Here is a 21,872-nt window from a genome sequence, read left to right on the forward strand (position 1 = left end):
TCTAAAACTTCAAGTACAAAGAATCAGTACTTTGGCGGATTTATTGCTAAAAGCAATAATTTAAAGTTTAACTTACTAACAATATTTAGAGTTTGTCCAAATTTTTGTGGACAAGGACTGGATTCGATTCCCTGTGGAGCTATATTAACATATATATTATATAACTGGATATATTAACATATAACAACAGAGATGAAGAACATTTAAGAAAAGGTAATATAGAAATCTAGGCATCTACATTGCTTATGACCTGGCAATGGCTGGTGTAAGTGGCCAGTTTGTAAAGTTAAAGAGCTGAAACCTTGTCCTTTATTTACAAAAAATAAAAAAATTGGACAAACTCAAAATATTGATAATAAATCCACCTGGTCCATGAAGAAGTATAGAAATTGAAAAAATAACATTTTCAGGCGTTGCCTAGTATGTAGGTGAAATAATTTAATTATATGAATTTCACCCGCAAAAATAAAGGTTTCAGCTCTTTAACTTCACAAACATCAACATATGAAAGAATTGAAGGAATATAGATGTTCAAATGTATGCCATATATGTATCAGGCACAAGGTTACATATTATCAAGCACACTAACCCGAGTATTATAATATAATACCTCATTACAAGATAAAACAAATTAAACCAATCTAGGGTTCTCACGGCCCTAAATATAATTTGTTTAGTGCTTAAATATCAAATCCAAACACCTAGAAATAGCCTTTTCAGTGGTAAGGGGTGATTGAGGAAACCACTTAAGGGGTGACTATTATTTTCAGTTCCAACATTTGTTTCATCCCTTACGTGACACGACAGACAATCGGGATGATACCACTTAAATCGAATTATCAATTACCTGGTAGTGGTTCAGGAGAAAAGGGCATTGTAGTGATTCCACTGGAGAAAATTGAGAAAAAAAGTATACACAATCAGTAAAAAAGGTGTGCAGTATTTTTTTTTCTCGAAAGCATTAAAAATACCATTGAATTTAAATCACACTTTAAATTTAGGTGAGACAAAAAATACAATGTAAAAGAGCTTCAAAGATAAGCTCAAATGTAGAAGAAGCTAGTAATGCGTGATAAAATAGAGACATGTGGCGTTACATCCTCTCTGCCTACTCACACTAGTAAGTGGCGTGATGGTAATTGTAGAAAATAAATCAGGAAATTAACAGTCAACTGCATTAAGTAGTTTCTTAGTAGGTGAAATAATCCAGTAGAAGTTTATCCACATCTGTAAATATTTCAATTCTTTCATTTAAACTTAACAAAAAAATAAACAGTGAAAGCGTTCTTTTCACAAGAAATTATTTTCAAGATAGGGGGTTTTCCTATTAGTTTTAATTATACATTTTTTTTAAAAAGTAACTTTTTTTATATTTAAACCGCGACTTTCATTACTTACTGCTTTCATTATTTTTTCACTGCAAGTTTGACGTTTTGTATGAAAGGCTAATGTATGTTGGATATTGTCATTCTTACTTATTTATTCACTGTTAACTAACTTATTGATTCTTCTTGATTACAAACGTAATTAAACAAAGACACATACTGAAAAAAACACATAGGAAGCTTTTTTAATGTTCTCAAAATATTGTATTCTTAGAATATAGCTTCATTATAAAATAGTTTTCATAATAAGTTATTGAATTTGATCCTTACATTGATAACGATGAAAATTTTCCCATTATTTGTTTCGCCTTTAATAACTGTTTTTTTATTCAATTCCATTTAGCGTATATGGTTGCGTTTCCCATAATAGAAAAAAGTTCAAATTTGTTTTATTACGTCGAATACGATAAAAAGCATGACGAATTTTATTTTTACAAAAATAAAAAGTAAGATTTAGGTTATCAATTATTTTGAACATTAACTTTACCAAATAAAAACAACTTTTTATTAACCACTTATTTCTTATTTTTTTCTACCGATCGGTTTTAAAACTATACAACCTTTTTTGCAAGGTATACTTAACTATTGAATTATATCTTATATTATTATTATATCAGTATTATGCTACACATATAAAAAAATAAATCAAGTATTTTTGTCTTGATTTATTATTTCAAGGATGAGAAGCGTAATTTAAGATGGATACGCTCAAAACTAGACAGAAGTAGACTAAAGGAAATATTGTTTTTCATAATTTTTTTCTTATTATAAATCGCTTTTTTAATTTCTAAGATTTCCAAGTTGTCTAATTTTAACATTTAATTTTCAACATGAAGTCTTTATACAACTAATGATTATTTTCAAGAAGATGGTTTGCGAATTTAGAAAATTCATATCACCTTTAGTCCACTAGTGTCTAGTTTTGAGCATATCTATCTCAATTTACGGTTCCCATATTTTAAAGACAAAAACAGTTGATTGATTAGTTTCATATGTGTAGCACAATAAAATAGAATTCATTCGTTAAATATACCTTGATAAAGAAGCTTATCTAGCTTTGAAACCAGTCGGTAGAAAAAATAAAAAATAAGCGGTTAAAAACAAAGTATATTATTGTTATCAAAAACATTTTTCACATTTTGGTATTACATTTTACACTTAGACCGGTTTCGAGGTTATTACCTCATCATCAGGAATTAAACTTTTAATGTACCTCAATTTAAAAGTTGTTTTTACAAATTAATAAACAAATAAGTTTAAAAACAAAGCGGTTTAATTTATTTTATTATAATAAATAACCACAAAATTAGTGCTTCAAATATAAAATTTATATTTAACTGTATATTCAAAATCTACTTTTTTATAAGTAAAAATGTTTATTTGTCCAAGCTAGGCCAATGGGGGTGTATGACGTATTTGCAGTGCCTTGAATGCTACAGAGAACTACTATTTGCATACATTGGAGAGGATCACTAGCAGGAAGAGATTCATGTTTATGTAAAGCATCCTCTCTTTACATCTTTTCACTTCTATCATAACGTCAGAGCTGTATGGCTACACTTAGCATGACGTTTTTAACTTCAAACCACTCATACGTACTTAAACTGTTTTATTCTTACTTTTTTATGTAAAGGCCTAAAATGTTATATAAATTATAAAAGAATTGAGAAAAATCTGTCAAAAATAATATATCTATCGAGCTTCTTGGTTATTTTGTTACAGACGCTAACTAACAATGAATTTTAATAGATTATTTGCACGAAATCTTTTATCGGTTTAAAAAAGGAATTATTTTTATGTTCAAAAACATTTAAGCCAATAAATGATTAGTTCAGATTTTAAAATTATTATTTACAAAGTTATTTTCCCCTTAATAAGAGTTTTTCTTATTTTGTTATCATATTTAGTAACAAAAAAATATTTTTTGTACTTATTATTTCACAAGAAACCTAACAGTTTATAATTGTACATCATCAGGTAAGTTGTTTTTTTGTTGTTATTTCTATGTAATCATTGTTTTTATATAGTGAGGTAAGGTATTGTACAGTTTTCGTCCATTGTTCTTAAGTCGGGATTAGCCTGTTCTTGTTTTGGGTCTTTGTATGTGTTAGTGTTGTTATCTTCTCGTGTTGTGCCTGTGTATGTCAGCTACTCTTATCAGCGGGATGTAACCTTGTGTTATTTTGTGGATTAGTATAAGTGTTCCTAGTTTTTTTAGGCCGTCTATGTTTAGGTGTTTTACGCTCTGGTAGAGTTCTATGGTCGCGTTGTCGTAAGTTAGTCTAGATTATGTGTGTTTTAAATATTTTATCTCGTTAACTTTGTGGTCTTTGTATTGTTTTTTTTATATCCACTTCCCCATCAAAGTTAACAGAAAGTTGAGTTTGCTTTCCACATATCCTGGGTACATTAGAGTTTTTTAATTGACAGTTCCCCATCAAGGTAAACAGATAGTTGAGTTTGCTTTCTACATATCTTTGGTACATAAGAGTTTTTTTATATATTGTTTTATTCTGTAGAACATACAGTTATAGTTGGTTAATTTGATTTTCAATACGGTTATTGCTTGATAGTCGTCTGTCGAGTATGAGCCCTAAAATGTTTTGTTTTCAAGCTCTATGAGTGATTCTCCATGTATTGCGAACTCCTCCGCTGATTTTGTTCCGAAAACTATCTGCCCTTAAAAACAAGCTTTTTTGAAATACGTAAGTACGGAACATTGCTAAAACAGTATTTCAAAATTAATACCTACAATTTTAAAAGATCGTTTTTTATAGATATTTTTTATAGCGCCATTTCTATGTAAATAACTTCATACAATAAATATTCCAACACGTGTTGCAGCTAAATAACGCATTGATGGCTAGAAATATTTATTTTTTCACATTTGATCCTAAGTAGAGCATCTTAAATAAAACAACTTTGTAACAAAAAATTCATTGTGAATCACATTGTTGATCCGAAATATAAAAAAAGAGTTTCCCACACTCACAACACTAGATTATTAACTAACTGATCGTTCCTCGAACTACAAATTACTTCGGAGAGCGAACATAAAATTGCGTTATTCCGAGGTTGTTCAATGATCTCCCACAAACCATAATTAACCATGAAAGATCTTCAAATAAAAAAAAAACTGAAGAAATATCTTCTAAATCTTTTATTGTGCCTGTTTATAAATAAATCTGTATAATATAAGTAAAATAATGTTAAATAAACCTGTAATAAAAAATAAAAAAAAAGTGTCCCACTGAAAAGTCTTAAGACTTAGTGGGTAACAAATTGTTATATGTATTTAAAACTATTAAATAAACGCTGCTTTGCAACTCTAAAACTGAACGTCATCAGTACCTCTAGGAGACCCTATCGTTAGCCAGCATTCTCGCCTCCTCCCACATTTATCCCGCGTCCTATGGTTCCGCAGAATAAAGCCGAAGATGGTCATCGATTGACCTTGCAGGACCATAAGAGCTCTCAGGTGTGAAAAATAGGCAACATGGATTAAGGCTTTCCTAAGTCTCGGAAATCTTGACCCTATTTACAATTGGAATTTAAGTTTATTTCTTAATGCTTAAGGCAAAGTAGTAAGTTTGGCAGTTGTACAAAAACGGGACAAAAAGTAAATAGTAAAAAACTAAAAAAATATTTTTAGTATGTCTACATTTTCTTAGGCTTCTGCAAATTAACCTTCTTATGGTTTCAAATAAATATACCAATATCTCAAGAGACTAAAATTCTATCACTGACATCCATATTTCATAATGATTCCTTCACCTGAGTTGAAATATATAATCGACAGTTCTTCACCTTTATTTTAAAATCTGTATTTACCATTTTTTATTACCCGTGTACATTTTCGCCAGAGCGTTCTATAATTTTTTTCTCTTAAAAGAGTTTAATCAAAATGAAATCTACGGGTTTTCAAGATGGCGTCGGCGTCAGTACGGGGCTTTTAAAATGCGTCAGTGTGTTCAAATTCTCCCCTAAAGATGCACAAAAGGAGGCGTTCTAAAAGCAGACAAGTACAAAAATGGTTGACGTTTAGGGCGGAGAAAGCGGCTCATAAACAAACGCCACACATATGGAATACGTACCTACCCACTTAGAGGGGTAGTTATCACCTTATGTATTTGTATATGACACAGACTGCAATTTTCGTATTATTTTTTTTATTAAAAATAATGATCCCATACCTACATTTTATACTATTTTAAAACCTGCCTAATATAAAAACAAAACGAAATTTTAATGTTAATTTTTGTCTTATTTTTCTAAAATTTTAATGAAAAAATAAAGTCAATTTTTTCAGTAAAACAATTCATTTTGTTATCAGTTGAATTTTTTTTAAATCTACGATACTCATATCAATTAGTTTTTAACAAACTTCCGTCATGATTAACTATGACGAATATGCGAATAATGCGACATTAACTTCCATCTGTATTTCATCATGAAAAAGCTTTATATTCCAGGTTCAAACATATTTTTTTATACATAACTAACCTTAGTATCAAATTATATACCGTACATAGTTTTACCACTCATTTCCCCGAAATATCGCATTTCGACAACATTCAACCTACTTTTATCTCTGTTTTTCCAAGTCTATACTTCGCTCCCAAACATCAGGGTTAGGACCAGGACTCCGTTATGAACTGCTAATTTTTCCTCTTGCGACTAACATTTATTTACCAAGGTTGACTTAATTGCACCGTTCACCGTTTAACTTCATTCACAGTGATTCAACATTTAGCCATACTTTCATTTCTGTCGAAAACCATCACATTCGATTTATCAACATTTATCAGCAAATCGCTTCCCTTGCATACATTGTAGACATTTGTTACCAAGAATTGCATTTCCTCTTTATCGTTAGCAAGAAGAACGGCATCATCCATATACAAAAAAACAATTGACATTTAAATCACCCATTTTTACTCCCATTCTTAAGCCTTTCAGTTCTTTCGTGCAGTTATCGATATACACGTTGAACAGTCATGGTAACATCACACATCCCTGCTTGACTCTTTTATGAATGTCAAACCACGATGCGTATGATCGATAAAGAATCAAGAAAGGAGCTCTGCACTGGTTTGGACATGTAGAGCGAATGGACAGCAAAAGAACGGGTAAGAATATTTACAATGCTAATGTTGATGAATGCAGAAATAGAGAAAGACCGAATAAGACAAGGCATGACCAAATCCAACAAATACTTGAAGATGGACATGTTAAATATAGAAATAATCGGTGCGCGTGCATGAGAAGATGTATGAATGTAGAAGAACCGAGATCTGTATGCAAAGATAGAGATATGTGGCGTTACATCATATCTGCCTACCCTTACGGAGAAATGGCGTGATGGTTTGTTGTTTTATTAAGTTGTGACATTAAGTGTCAAAGAAATTAAACCTCTCTCATGTAAAGTTGAAGAAAATCACATGCGTCGTTTTTGTACAATAGTGACCATTTGATTATTTTGCGATCTTAATAGAATATTGATTGACAATAAAACAGAATGTGAATTTAAATAGTTAGAAATTATCACAGCAGAAATAATGATAAAAAGTAAAAAAATCAATAATAATTTGTGCCTTTTGATATAATTTTGTAAATTAACTGATTTTGTTAGCAAATCGGACTCAAATAACGGAGTAAACATTTGAGTGGTTTGTTTCAGGTATCAAACATTTTTATCAAAGCTTTGAGTCATCAATGAAATAATTTGCCATGCCACCAGCCACTTTTAAAAATAATGTAAACATCCACCTTGAATTTAAATTCTGTGGCGGTTTCACTTACCCTTTCTACCCTGTTGGTACAAATTGGACATTCCGCAGTGTGACCAACAACCACAACATTCTGCATACCCAATAACCACCTTCATCAACCCCCTCGCGGAATATCATTAGCAAGCTTTGATGTCCTCTGAATTAGCTAACCCTAAATATACAGTATTGAAATTAATGATGGAAGGGCCAATTCTATTGAGGTATTTTGAGAAAGGGTTTTTGTAAATTTGCGAACCTTTTTTGCAGATTATCAGCAAAAAATTAAATTAACCTAATAAAGTATAATTTTATTACAAAATAATAACTTATCACAATCAACAAATCATCATTCGATCATAATATGTGATTAAAGGGTTAGTTCCACATTATCTTTGAATCCATATTTAATATATTATGATAAAAAAAAGCGCAGTGATAAAAGTCAACTTCCACTGTGATCCAGTTACTCTGCAATAAGGAAACATCACATTTAAAAAAAAACAATTAAAAATTAATAAGGCCCTATGAAATACTGTCGAGCAAAGAAAAAAAGCATGATTTTACCCGCGAAAACGGTTCATTTAACAGGCCACGCCTCTAACATGTCACGATTCGGTTTAATTTTAAACATTGCTTGTAATCGTTAAAATTTGAATAGAACGTCGTCATGAATCTTGAAGTCAGAATCGTTAAAGCCAAACTTGTCGCGTTTTTGTGGAGACATTTTTTTTAACAATTTAATTTGAAAAAAATACGTATAAAAACATTTCTCCACAATATACGTATTGATTTTGAAAATACAATTATTTTTTTCTAATTCTATTTCACATGTTTTTTTCGGTATTTGTATTATGTGATATTTCCCTAGTGGAAATATTTTTTTTTACATGCGGAATTCTTTAATTGGCTTTGTGATTTTAAAAATTTTTTTTTTCCTTCAAGTGTTTTCAGTATCAATCTGTATTATTTTTGAAAATATTAAACCTTAAATAACTGTGTCTTTCGTGCACCACTTTATTTTTATTGAAAAAAAAACAACTAGTTTCAACAACACATTGCCTTCTTCAAGATTAAACAAGTTTGTAATTAACCCTGAAGAAGGCATCGTGTTTTTGAAACCAGTTAGTTTGTAAATTAAAAAATCAAGTGGTGCATAAAATATACAGTTATTTAAATTTTAAGATACTGATTAATTTTCTACAAAGTAAGTGCTTCAAACGTTGAATATGCATTATTTTCATTCAAAACAAACAAACATATTGTAATGTTATAAAGGTACCCTAAACACATGACAAATATATTGTTAGTTACAAGACTCACTAAGCTAATTTACATGGCTTGTCGGTGAAGATCCTTTACGAAAAAATATCGATACACTAATGATCTAATACTAAATATAGTTAGGGAAGGTGATAAAAAAAGATAATAATGCAGTGCCTTATGCACCAGTGTGAGATATTTATAAAAAACTTCAAATAATGTTAGTAATAATTTTTCAAAATTCCTTAACAAAAAATACTCCAAAATTTAAATGTAAAACAATAACTTTGTGGTTATTCTTTACAATAAAATAAATATAAATCAACTTTATTTTTATTAACTTTTTTTTATTCTACCAACCGTTTTAAAGCTTCACAAACTTTTTTTCATGGTATAGTTTATGAATGAATATTATCCTATTTTATTTTAACCGTGTTTACTAAATATTAAATCTTAACACTTTTTAGCCCTATATGCCGTGTAGCTTTGAAATCGGTCGGTAAAAATGAAATAGGTAGTTAAAAACTAAGTTTTTAATATATTAAATCATAATGTTTCACAAAGTAAGTGCTTCAAACATCAAAAAAAAAAAATAGTTGTGTGATACTTTTAAAAAAAATACTCTTTCAAGTCCAATCCTGTATCGCGCCGTGGTAAAAATACTTAGCCGTATAAACATACCATTAAAATATGCATGCAGTACAAAATTTTCATTAAAACAAGCTCTTATCAACGTGAATACATTATACATAAAAACAATTCCCACAGGCATACATATCAGAGCCCCTAACTCCTCCCTTATTGAAATCTCATTGTATTCCCCACAAAACGTCACAGGCTGTACATAAAATCACACTTTTCACTTGAGGCTGTGCATCAAGCTTTTAAGTATTAACACCCCGTCTCATTCATTGAGCTCATCCCATATTTTCCTCTTATTCAGTGGTCTTCTAACTACGGCTTGCGGGCCAAGACCGGTCTGTTAACATACTCGTATTTAACAAATTACAACAGGGATGGAGAATACTTTAAATAAGGGAATATGAAATTCTAGGCATTTACAGGGCTTATGACCTATCATTGGCTGGTTTGAGTGGCCTCTTTACACACTGTCTAACATTCATTATTGTGCCTATGTTTGAACATCCGTATTTCTTCAATTCTTCCATTTGTTGATTTAAAACACCATTTATTTATATTTTATGTAATTCATATATATGTTATCCTAAAAATATTAATAATTAAAATAAAATAAACTATTGTAAGACGTCACTCCCCATTATGTACACAAGAATTATTTATTTAATTTAAGTAATGAAAAATGTCAATATGCATTTAATTATTGTATAAAATTGTATTTTGTAGTAATATTGTATCTTTATTTATTATCTGAATAAATATATATTTTTTCAAAATTAAATTAAAGGAATGAAACCTTTATTGTTGTGAAGAGATTCATCTGACTGAATTGTTTCACATACTAGGCAACGCTTGAAAACGATTTTCCAATTTTTAAACTTCTTCTTGGACCAATTTCATTACAATATTTGAGTTTGTTCAAATTTTTGTAGACAAAAGACTGGATTTCACCCCCTCGGGAGTAATTAAGATTAACAAATTCTACAACCCTGTTGTAATTTTTTTATCTTCATGACTCCCAAGGGGATGAAATCCAGTATTTTGTCTACAAACATTTGGACGAACTCAAATATTGTAACACTCACATTTTATAATACTTTAACAATAAGAGTGTAGTGAAAATGTTTTCGTGAAAATATTTTTTTTTTTTTTTTTTAAATAAAAAGAAATGTTTGCGTTCTTATAATTTACCCAAATATTTAATTTTGAGGGCCATTCTCAACGAGTTCTAAATAACTCACTAGAAAATGGAATCAAGTTGGGGTAGAGTGGGATTCGAACCACGGACCTTTGGTCTGTGAGTCCGAGACACTAGCCACGGGACCACAACCCGACTTTTTTACTTTTGTTACGAGGTTGCGTGTATTGAATAAAATATTTTTCTTACATATCTATCCGGAGTTTTATTATTATTACAGTACAAAAAAAATAAAAAAATACTATAAATGGCGATAATACTGTCTTAACCTAACTGTAGTGAATTTAATTTGCGTTAAATGTTGAAGATCGTTAACAATGTCGCGTTGATGACAACCGAAATCAGCGCCGGACAAAAAGAGTCGGAATTTAGTTTTTCAGTTGTTGGTGACGTGATGCGTTGCTGTGTTGGCAGGCCTAGCGCCTGTGCAAGTCTCAAGTGTTGCAAGTGCCCATAATTACATAAAAACAACAAATATAATAATTGTTCTATTTATTAAAGTTACCATTTTAATTATAGTATACATTTTTGGCTATTACGGTTCAACGCATTTATCATACAAATAAAAATCTCCAAAGTTATGTATAAAAAGAAAATGCATACTTTTTGTGCCGAAGATTTTGAAGAAAACTAAAGTAGTGTATTATCAAGTTATTTGAACAAGTTTGAAAACCCCTGGTCTAACTCATCATCCTCTACACTCACCTTCCGCTCTCTTTTCATCCCCTCCACCGCCCCCGGCTCTACAACCCTTACCTCAACTTGTCTTCCTTGCACCGGAAGGGGTGCATTAGACATTGCAGTTTACTTCATTTCACTCTTGATTCTCATGCACCCCTGAACCTCCACTACTTTCTACGTAAAACACGTGATGTGTGTCAAAATACTTTTATTCCGACCTTAGAAAAAAACAAATATTTATTTTAAATGACAAAATATTTTTCTTTTAAAATACGTTTATATTATTGATCTTTCTATTCTGATTGTAATAGCGTTTTTAAATTTACCTTCAATCTTTTGATTTAAAACATCAAATTAAGGACTACAAAAAATATAATGAAAGAAACCATTTTCAATTGGGTTATTTTGAGTTGAATTTTTAAGTTGTTTGATTCACTCCCGAAAACCATTGTTAACATGGAAGATCTTCAAATGTAAATATATTAAAAGATAATTAATAAACAAATTTTACTTTGTAAAATATACCTGTTTTTAAAAAATGTGTCCCACAGAAAAGCCTCTAGACTTAGTGAGTACCAAACATTTTAATGTGTTACTAGATATGATATAAACGGCACCATTTACCTTTTTTATAATATACTAGCGGACCCGAAATACGTTGTCCTACCCGAAATACGTTGTCCTGCCCAAACGTTGGCTTTTCTAATATTAGCTGGCTAAGCAATCGCTTTTTCGATATTCCGATTTTCGATAAACTATATACTAAGTGACGTTTGACATATCTATCTTTTGGTTTCGTCATTGTGTGATCAAAGCAAAATCAAGATCACAGCGCCACCTACCGGGTTCAATTGTGAATCTAAATCATTCAAGGACTCACTCAAACACGCACAAAAAATCATATAAATTTGTCCAGATGTTTAGAAGGTGCTCAGTTACATACACACGTATGAAATAATTATATATATAATGATAACATTGTAAAAATAATTCGATCTTAAATTCACGTGTTAGACTTACTTGCAAAAAAATATGATGGACTGAAATTTGTTTTTCGCATTTAATATTTACTTTTTTTGCTTAATTTATAAATGGAAAATTACGCGGTCATTTTCATATTTGAAAATCTTTGCTTTTAATTATGAGTGGTCAAGTTATATACGTATCTAGCTGAATTAAACAATATTTTTTTGTATTAACCTAAATTGTCAAATTATTTGAGGTATAATATATTTTTAGACACTTCCCGAATCATAGACATTTATGGTAAAAATAATAATTTAAAAATGGAAAACAACACATATTTGTTGGACTATCCTGAAATCATTTTACATTAATATAATTATTTTAATCTTAATATCTTTTACTCTAATATTTCATAATTTTATAACATCATAATAAAATCAATATGACTTGAAGTTTCTTTTTTTTTTTTTTTACATAAAATGACACATGTTTTATTAATGTATACTTTTTTTATACTAAAACTAAAAAATAAAGTGAAAACTGTTTAAAATAACGCGGGTTTCATTTGGGTATCATCCCTTACATTTTTAATACATCATCTATTCTATATTATCTTGTAAGAGAAGTAAAAAAAGGGGTGAATTTTTATGAGATCTTCATTTTTATCGTAATGGAAAATGATACGGGAAGAGAGCTCCATAAAGACTCAAATATGCAAATGAGGAAAACTCATTTTCCAAAAGGGTGTTTGAGGTGGTTATAATCTCACTTTTCATAACAAATGTGAAATTTGTTCAAACTGTAATGAACGCTTTAGGTTGATTAAATTAATTTTGGAAAATATTGTGTAATCTATTAATCTATAATTAGTTTCATTTAAAATTTGCATAGAATGTTGAAATAGGCTAGAATTAGATTATTTTCTTTTTGGAAATTTAAATTCAAATACTTTTTTTTATTTAAAAAAAAATATATAAATTCAATTAAATTTTGATAACGCTGTTTAAATAAACACTTTTTTAGAAAGTTTAAAATCATTGAACTGTTCATTATTTGAAAAGATGTGATTTTGATTGTCGTTTGTAAAATATGAGACCCTTTTGGTTAGAAAATTTTATCGTATATATTTCAACTAAAGTCAACAATATTTTGAATTTGTCTAAATATTTGGATAGGATTTTACCCCCTAAGGTATTATCAAAATTTACATAGTACAAAAGAGATATGGGACACTTATGAGGAATTTACAGAGCTTATCTTCATTGGTTGGTTTATTAATATTTTCAGGCTCTGCCAAGTATAAAGGAGAAATAATTCCGTTTTATGAATTTCACCTGCATTCATAAAGGTTTCTGCTTTTAATTTCACAAAATTCCATAAATAGACACATGAAAGCAATATACACAGGCAAAATGATGAATGTTACACCTTGTGTAATTTGGTCACTTAAACCAGCCAATTACAGAACACAAGTCCTATTAACGCCTAAACTTCCCTCTTCCACTTTGATAAGACTTAGTGTTTTCCATCTTAAGACGGACTCCCAAGGAAGACGTGGCATGATCAGATAAACCAAAATCATGTTAAAAGCAGACAGAACCAAAGGGCATGTATGACAAAATGTATGAATGTGAAAAAAGGTACAAATGTATGGCAGAATAAACATGTGTTGCAGTCCTTCCTTTCTTCAGCCTACCCCTAGTAATTTATACCCATAGGCAAGTTATTTTATTTTTATCGCCATATTACTTATGCCAGAAGACTTAATTAAATTTTAAAACGTATTAATTAATAAAAAAAACTTAATATTGTTATTGTTTACGGCAGCTGGTGCAGGGTTCTCGCTTCGACGGTCTCGCCAATCTCGGGTGACATGCGAACGAGGAAAAAGACACACAGATTCTTCAAAATATTATTTATTTTCTAAATTCCGCAATGTCACATAAATTTCAATAGAAAACGGTCTGAAAAAGTTGAGCGGGTACATAGTCATTAAACAAACAAATCAGCTCAAATAAAACCACAGGGCAATCACACCCTCACACTCGCAACTCGTAACACTCGAGGATGCGTACAAGCCTCGCCTGTCACTTAGGACCTTTCGTCATTGTCTCTAGAGGCTCACTATTGAATGTCACAGAAATAGTAATTATTGCAACTATCCTAAAAGATAACTGCAGTTCCTTTAAATGTTTACGTATGTAACCACATTTACCTAATACACGTAACACTCGAGGATGCGTACACTCCTCGCCTGCTACGGTCTGACTTTCCATCAGCAACTCTACAAGCGCACTTGCAGACTTCAAGATGAAGACTAAAGCTTATTCCTCTCTCACAAGCTTTCCAAAACTTATTTCGATTACATTCTACAAAAAATACTGATATTTTAGTGCCAAACAAAATATATCTAAAACCTTTTCAAACAATTACGAGATTTCACCTCCCCCATAAATTAAATTATATGTGACATCCTAGGATAAGAAACAATTAACTAAACTAGGATCTTAACACTTAAGTATAGGACAAATGTCCGGTTCTTTAAAATATTACATAAAAAATACAAGGGTACAAAGTATACACAGAAAAATAAATATCTCAACTTCAGTAGACGACGTTTAAAAGGGCATAAAACAATAATTCACGATATACGACACTTTTGAAATAAATGAACACGTTGCAAAGCCGAACAATAATCTGAAATTGCTAGTCGGTAAACAAAATTAACCAATAAAGCGTTCTTTGTAAAGTATTATTTTAACCCGCCAAATCTTTGGAAAGAAGTTAGTAATTTAAATGCGTTCTGTAAAGAATTATTTAACAAACGAAACATTGCTCAAGTTATCTTACCGGAAATCGAACTCAAAATTTACATATAACACCAGTAAGTTTGAATTCAAATAGGTTTCGTGTTAAATTACTTGAAATAATTTTGGTTAATGTCGATGGAAGTTTTACTTGATTATTTTCACAAAACTCCTTGGACAATTATTTAATATACTGTTTCTTTTTTGCTTGAAAATATAAAAAAGCTTTTCCACTCTAAAAGTAAAAGGTTTGTGGTATGTTTGCGTATACCTTTAAGAGACAGCGTTGCCGATTTTTAAGGCTTTTTAGCTGAAAACTAGATCCTGAATTACGGATTCCTGAAATGGTGATTTCAAACCATTATTGAAAAGCGGATATAAAAATACATCTGAAACAGGACGAAATATTAAAGCATAAATATAACTGTATATACTCATAAATTTTGGTGCATATTTGAAATGAAAATGTTGAGTTATTTCTCATATTTTTAATACCACATTTTTAATGTTCTTCGCGTTTGGGCGGATGAAAAATATATTTCTGAGTGTAAAATAGAACACGAACTCTGGAAGAATAATTTGACTTGAAAATAATAAATCAAGAAAAAGTAAATCCAGTCTAGATGAGTTTGCCTCATAATTAAGGGGTAAACAGGTTTATCTATCATGCTCAAGGTCCCAGGTAGGATTCCTGGTAATATCAATATTAACTATTGAATTTACATTCACTCAATAACTAATAGCACTAAACGATCAATCGTTACAATACAGACATAGTTTTCGGTGTTCCAAATTTACCGTATTCAAAGAACATTGGCAGCCTCCGTGGTGTAGTGATCAAGACGCCTGACTCACACACGGAAGGTTCCGTGTTTGAATCCCGGTGAGAACAAAAAAAATCAATGTAATTTTTCTCAAGCCTGGGAGTTTCGTGATGTAGTTCACCACTGTAATTGGGCCTTCTGGCCTGTTGTGGTGCAAAAGAAAAATAAAATAAATAAAAAACACAAGTATGGTTTCAGGAAAGAACTTCTTTCATAGATGCTCTGTGACCAGCGGATGAAGAATACAATTACGTGTGTGAAATACTAATGGAACATTGGACGAGTGTTTTCTACTCTACTCGATGGCTGTTTTTAAGTCAAAATTCTGAGAGGGAAAATCGTTTGCAGATAAGTCCGACTCGTATTATATTAGTTAGCGTCTTTGTATACTATTTCTGATGTCTTGGGTTCGATCCTTAGAAGGGTGAAATAAAATATTGATTTCAAAGGTTGTTAATCTGTAATATTTCATAGTTTCTGGAATAGCACACAAGTGTAGGACTGATCACCTTACATTCATGTAAGAGATTCTTGAAATACGATGCATTTGCATTATCATTACAGTGCCACATGCGCCACTGGGTGCAGAAAAAAGAATGATAATTTAATATTTAATGTTGTCATTTTTGTAACGCATGTCGATAAACAGAGTTCTCTCTTAAAAATATTGTCGTGTTCTTGAAAAAATTAATTATTTTACCTATTTTTTCATACGTTCTCCAACATATCCATCAGAAAAGTTGTTCCAGTGCATGAGGGTACTGGATGTAAGGCAACTTTACCTAGAAGAGGCACTGACACTCTTCTGGTCGAACAATAAGAAGAGGGCTCAGCAAAAGGTTTGTAGGGGTTTTCCCAGGGAATGAATTATTATGTCAAACCCAAAACCCGGACGACTTTTGCTTGAAGACACCTCTCCTGTATCGCACCAAGAGTGTTTAATGTTTTGAAAGAGCGTATAAAACTCTTAAGGACAAAACATATTTTCAAAAAAGAGTTTCAGAGTTGGATCTTCGTTAAGGAGAGGGATTTGAGTGAAAAACTCTTCATGGTTTTACAAATATTTGACTTAGGTTTAATTTCAATTTTATTTTTTATTCTTTTATATATTTTAAATGTTTTTTTTATTGCATGTTTCTTTATATATTTGATTTGACATATATTTTTTGATGATGTTTTTGTTATACGAGTATGAAGTAAAAATTGTAATTTTGACTGTAAAAGTTCGACACATTCGTCCCAACTCAACACAGGACTTTGATTCCATGGAGTTAGGATATGTATCTCAATAAATGTTAAAATAAATATATTGTTAATAATTTATTTTTTTTAAATAAAAAAATAGAACACAAAAAATTAATTACGTATCCCTAACTCTATGAGGCCAAGAATCCTGTGTTGAGTCAGGATACAATGTGTGATGAATTTTTTTATTACCGATTAAATAAACAAATCAATTTCAGTTAGCTATCGCATCGTTCGCATGTTTTTGCTTAGGTGTCAACAAATGATTGAAACATTGGTAAAAATCGCGGCCATCTTAAAAAGTCGCCATTTTGATGTCAGAGCGGCCCGCTGGCGCTGAGAGGGGTGTATTCACATGACGCGTAATTATTTCACAGGCTTCTGAATGGCTGCGCTAAAAAACTAAGTGCATCACACAGCGGCCAAACTTCGCACACATGCAAACACAAGAACAATGGCGTGCTTAGGGGACAAGGTAAAAACAATGAAGATCTCGTCAAGTCGAGGGCCCTCGAGCGTCGCGAGTAGCGGCGGCCATCTTGCGCCGCGACCTAATATGGAACTAACTACATACTAACTAGATGGGAGGATGCACCGCGTGAGGAGAAGTATCAGATATCCAGAGGAAAAATTAAAGGGTGAAACCTTCACATAATACATATATGTCATATTTACACATGCACACACGTATGGAATAATACATATTAAATACATACATAAATCTGTAATCAATGATACTTGGTTGATGGTGTTGATGTTTTTTTGTTTTAAATCTAACAAAAAAGTGGGAGGTGTTTATATATTTCATATACAAAACGTAGACTTCATTATTACCCTTATATGTACATTATTCTAATTAAAATAAAATTATTTTTAAAAAAAAATTAAATTAAAATAAATTTATTTAGTGGCTAGTATCTCGGACTCAAGGATCAAAGGCCCGTGGTTCGAATTCCACTCTACCCCAACTTGATTCCCTTTTTTCTAATAGAGAGTTATTAACAACTCATTGAAAATAGCCATCAAAATAAAATATGTGGGTAAATCATAAGAACGGATATATTTCTTTTTCCTAAAAAAAATTAAAAATATGTACGTTTATATTATCTTGGAATAAACTTAATAATTTGTGAATGTGTAGATATTTTAACATTTGCTAATAGAGGTATATGAAATGAGGATGGTAAGTGGTTTTTCTTATTTATTAATTTGTTAATACATAATAAAACTATTTTATTAAAAGTGTGGATATTTTATTATCACCGCTACGATTTTTAAAGTTTTGTATTTTTTTTATACACCGCGTATGACAGGGTTAAGAATGATGAAATCAGGCGAGAGTGTAAATCTGAGACAAGTATAATTGATAAGATTAAGAAAGGGTCTCTGAGATGGATTGGACACGTAGAACGAATGGACGACGAGAGAATGGTAAAACAAGTATATATGGCAAAAATGAACGGCAACGTTAGACGAGGACGACCAAGGAAGACGTGGCATGATCAGATAAACCAAAATCTTAAGTCTGGTTTTGTCAAAAGCAGACAGAACCGAAGGGCATGTATGACAAGATGTATGAATGTGGAAGAGGCTAGGATTGTATGCCAGGATAGACGTGTGTGGCGGTCCATTCTCTCTGCCTACCCCTACGGGGAAATGGCGTGATGGTAGAATTTTTAATTAATCAGGTTTATTTTCGTGAATGCCGCTTTTGATATATATTTTCGTTTTTTAATACATATTTTGGACAAACTTTTCTTTTCTACCAGTCAATTTTTTGGTTGGCTGGAAAATATTGCTTTAAGCAATCAGTCCTCCAATAATAATAATATTTATAATATTTGACTGATTTACATAGCGCCATATTTTTAAAAATCACCTCAAGGGCGCTTTACAATTGTATACTTAAACTTACATTCTTACTAAGTTTAAGTGACATTATATTTTCTGATTCGAAATTGAGGGTATGATAAACCAAAGAAGTGAGATTTTAGTTGGGATCTGAACTGACTGGGACTGTCGATGATTCATTCGATGATTCATTAAATTTGAAGGCAATCGGTTCCAGGCAGAGGGGCCGGCAACGGCAAAAGCACGATCTCCGGACCTAGTGTTTGGGGAGCGCCGGATTTCGACAAGTTTTCCTCTGCTTGAATCAAACGCTGACCTTAACTCCTCAGAAGCACTTATTCTTTGTTATTGAAGATTTAAATAAATGAATTATGAATCAATGCACCATGAGTTTTAAGGCTCAGTTTTTCTCATAATTTAATATATGTTATTTGAAAAATGAATCTTATAACAATTAACCAGCCAATCTATAAGATAATATACAAAATTAAAATAGTAGGAAATATAACTATACTAACTTAAAAAATACCTTAAGACCACATGCGATCAGGTAAAGTTGAGATCAACCCATTCCAATATGGCCGTAAGCAGAAAACAAAATGGCGGAAGGCCCGCGAAATTCACAGCGAAACACACGAACAAGGTTTCGAATTTCGGATTCACGGTAATTTCCGGATGACGTCACACGCCTACATCTAATACTGATAATCAAGCACTTAATATAAGCCGTATTAATTCTAAAATCATCGTGATGTGTCAAACATCATTATCTATAAGGCGGACTATATAAATATGCATAATAGTTCTAGTTTTACTGGTAATGACTTAACATTTCGGATTAAGTGGTTCATATTTTGTTATTTTTAATCTGGAAGTAGAGCATACATACACATATTTTTATTTGTGCTAATAATAATATCATAAACACGAATATTTAATTTATGAAATGTTTGACACATATGCCTTAATCTTAAGTTTGAATTTTCATATACATAATATGAATAAACCTTTTATGTCATTTTTTGCTCTGCAATTCTTCTCAAATTTATAAGAGTTTTTATAATTTATTTTTCATTATAAACACTTCAATTGGATTTCCTTTTAACTATTAGGTAAATAATAGGAAAAACTATCAAAATATTTTAATAAGTAAAAAATATTTGTGATAAAAATAACTGAACTTTTTTATTCACTAATGTTTTAATTATGTCCAAATGTTTGCAGACTGACTGGATTTCCTCCCCGGGGAGTTATTTAGATCCAAATTCGTTGCAACAGTGGGAAACATTGTTGAGAAGGGATGATGAAAATCTAAGCATTTACAGGGTTTATGACCCGTCATTGGCTGGTTTAAGTTTTTACACTTTACACTTTGTGTAACATGCACCATTCTGCCTATGTTTAAACATCCACATTCCGTCAACTCTTCCATTTGTTGACTTTTGTGAAGTACAAGAGCTAAAACCTTTATCATGTGGGAGAGATTCATCCTGAACTAATTGGTAAAAGAAGGAGTAAATAAAAAAATGGGAAAATTGTTATCAGGCGCTGCCTAGTACGTAAATTAGTTCAGCCAGATGAATCTTACCCACATGATAAAGGTTTCAGCTCTTTTACTTCACAAAGTCAACATATAGAAGAGTTGAGGAAATGTGAATGATAAAACATAGGCAGAATGGTGACTGTTACACACTGTGTAATGTGGCTAGATAAACCTGCTAATGACTGTTCATAAGCCCTGTAAATACATTAACTTCCATATTCCCTTCTCAAAAATGTTTCCCTCTCTGTTGGAACAAATAAGGAACTTTTTTATGTACATTATTGATAAAACGGATAATGGTTTGGCTGGATACCGGATATTCAGAGAGTCCCTAAGCCGGATTGTCGGAAATCCAGGCCATTGCCTCTTATTTTCACAAAACATATTTTTACTTAATTTTAATTCTTGATGCTTTTTTGTGGGTCAATTTTTTTTTCTAAAGTGTATACTTAATTAATTTAATTAATTTAGTGGCTTCGATCTCATGAAATTTTCGCGAATTAAAGAATATTAAGTATCCGGCAAAAATTAAGCTACTATTCGGTATCCGGCCAGATAGTAAAATTGGACCAGATAGGCCGGATATTAAAAAGTAACTGGAAATCCGTTTCATCTCTAGTATACTGTCTTAGAATGGTGAAGCTATCCCTAGTTTGGCAGTTTAAATGATTTACTAGAAAAGAATCAATAAATATGTATGAACACATTAATTACGCATCAAACCTATTGTATTATAATTAAATATAAATTGCTGTAATTAATAAATTCATGGAATAAATAACTTAAATTGATTAATATCGAGATAATATTAGAAAATTTAATACGTTTCAGTATTTCAATAGGGCCCTCGTAAGCCCGTTGATTGGCTTTTAAAAAAAAACGTATTTAAATAAAGTTTAAATTAATTAATTAAATAAATAGTTAAATTAAAATAAATGGTTAAAAAGTATTTTGTTTTATTTTCAACTAGCTGACCCGACAGACGTTGTCCTGCCCGAACGTTGGCTTGCATTGGAAAAATTATTTTTTAATGATAAGTAGGTACCTAAGTACTTGTTGGTCATTAAACTCTAAAACTAAAAATTGTTAATATTCAAATATTAAATTAAAGTAGGTACTTGTTAATGGTTGAATTCTAAAATATAAAATTATTTTTTATTTATATCTTTAATTATTTTTCCAAATATGGCATTCTTTTTGCAAACGTCAAACTCCGGTCTTCTCACCAACAGACGGGTGTACTTATGTAGGAATACGATTTTTAAAAATGTATTAAATTTATTATTGTTTTAGTTTTATCAAAAATTCAGTAAAAAGAAATAAATGGGTAGAAATAAAAAAAAATTAAAAATAATATAAGGAAAGAATCTGATTGCGATCCACAAAAAACAAATGCTGTTAATAAACATACAAAAACAAACTTTTTTTATACACAAAAAAACAACATCTTCCCATTTTTTGTAAATGCGTTCTGCTCGAATGCAACCCTGGTAGATCGATGAATAAAACATTTATGCTCTTTACTTATTTTTTACACATTCGATTGAAGATCGCACAGCGCAAAGATCTATATTTCTCTGAAAACTGCACGTAAATCGGTTAAGCCGTTTAGGAGTTCAGTGACATCACACAAACAGAGGAATTATATAAATATTTATAGTATGGCATATTTATAAAAATATCAGTAAGAACAAGGAACTCA

At 30.9% G+C, this 21,872-nt stretch overlaps 1 protein-coding gene across 1 annotated transcript in view; it reads right to left on the minus strand.

Moving 5' to 3' along the window:
* LOC148280511 (semaphorin-2A-like) overlaps window positions 1–21,872 on the minus strand; it is a gene marked incomplete at its 3' end in the record, with an annotated part of 365,649 nt that overhangs the window by 216,403 nt on the left and 127,374 nt on the right. The window lies entirely within an intron of this gene.

This window comes from Micrasema longulum, unplaced genomic scaffold (assembly GCF_059751315.1).
Source record: "Micrasema longulum isolate JH-2025_06_02 unplaced genomic scaffold, ASM5975131v1 h1tg000573l, whole genome shotgun sequence".
Taxonomy (NCBI): domain Eukaryota; kingdom Metazoa; phylum Arthropoda; class Insecta; order Trichoptera; family Brachycentridae; genus Micrasema; species Micrasema longulum.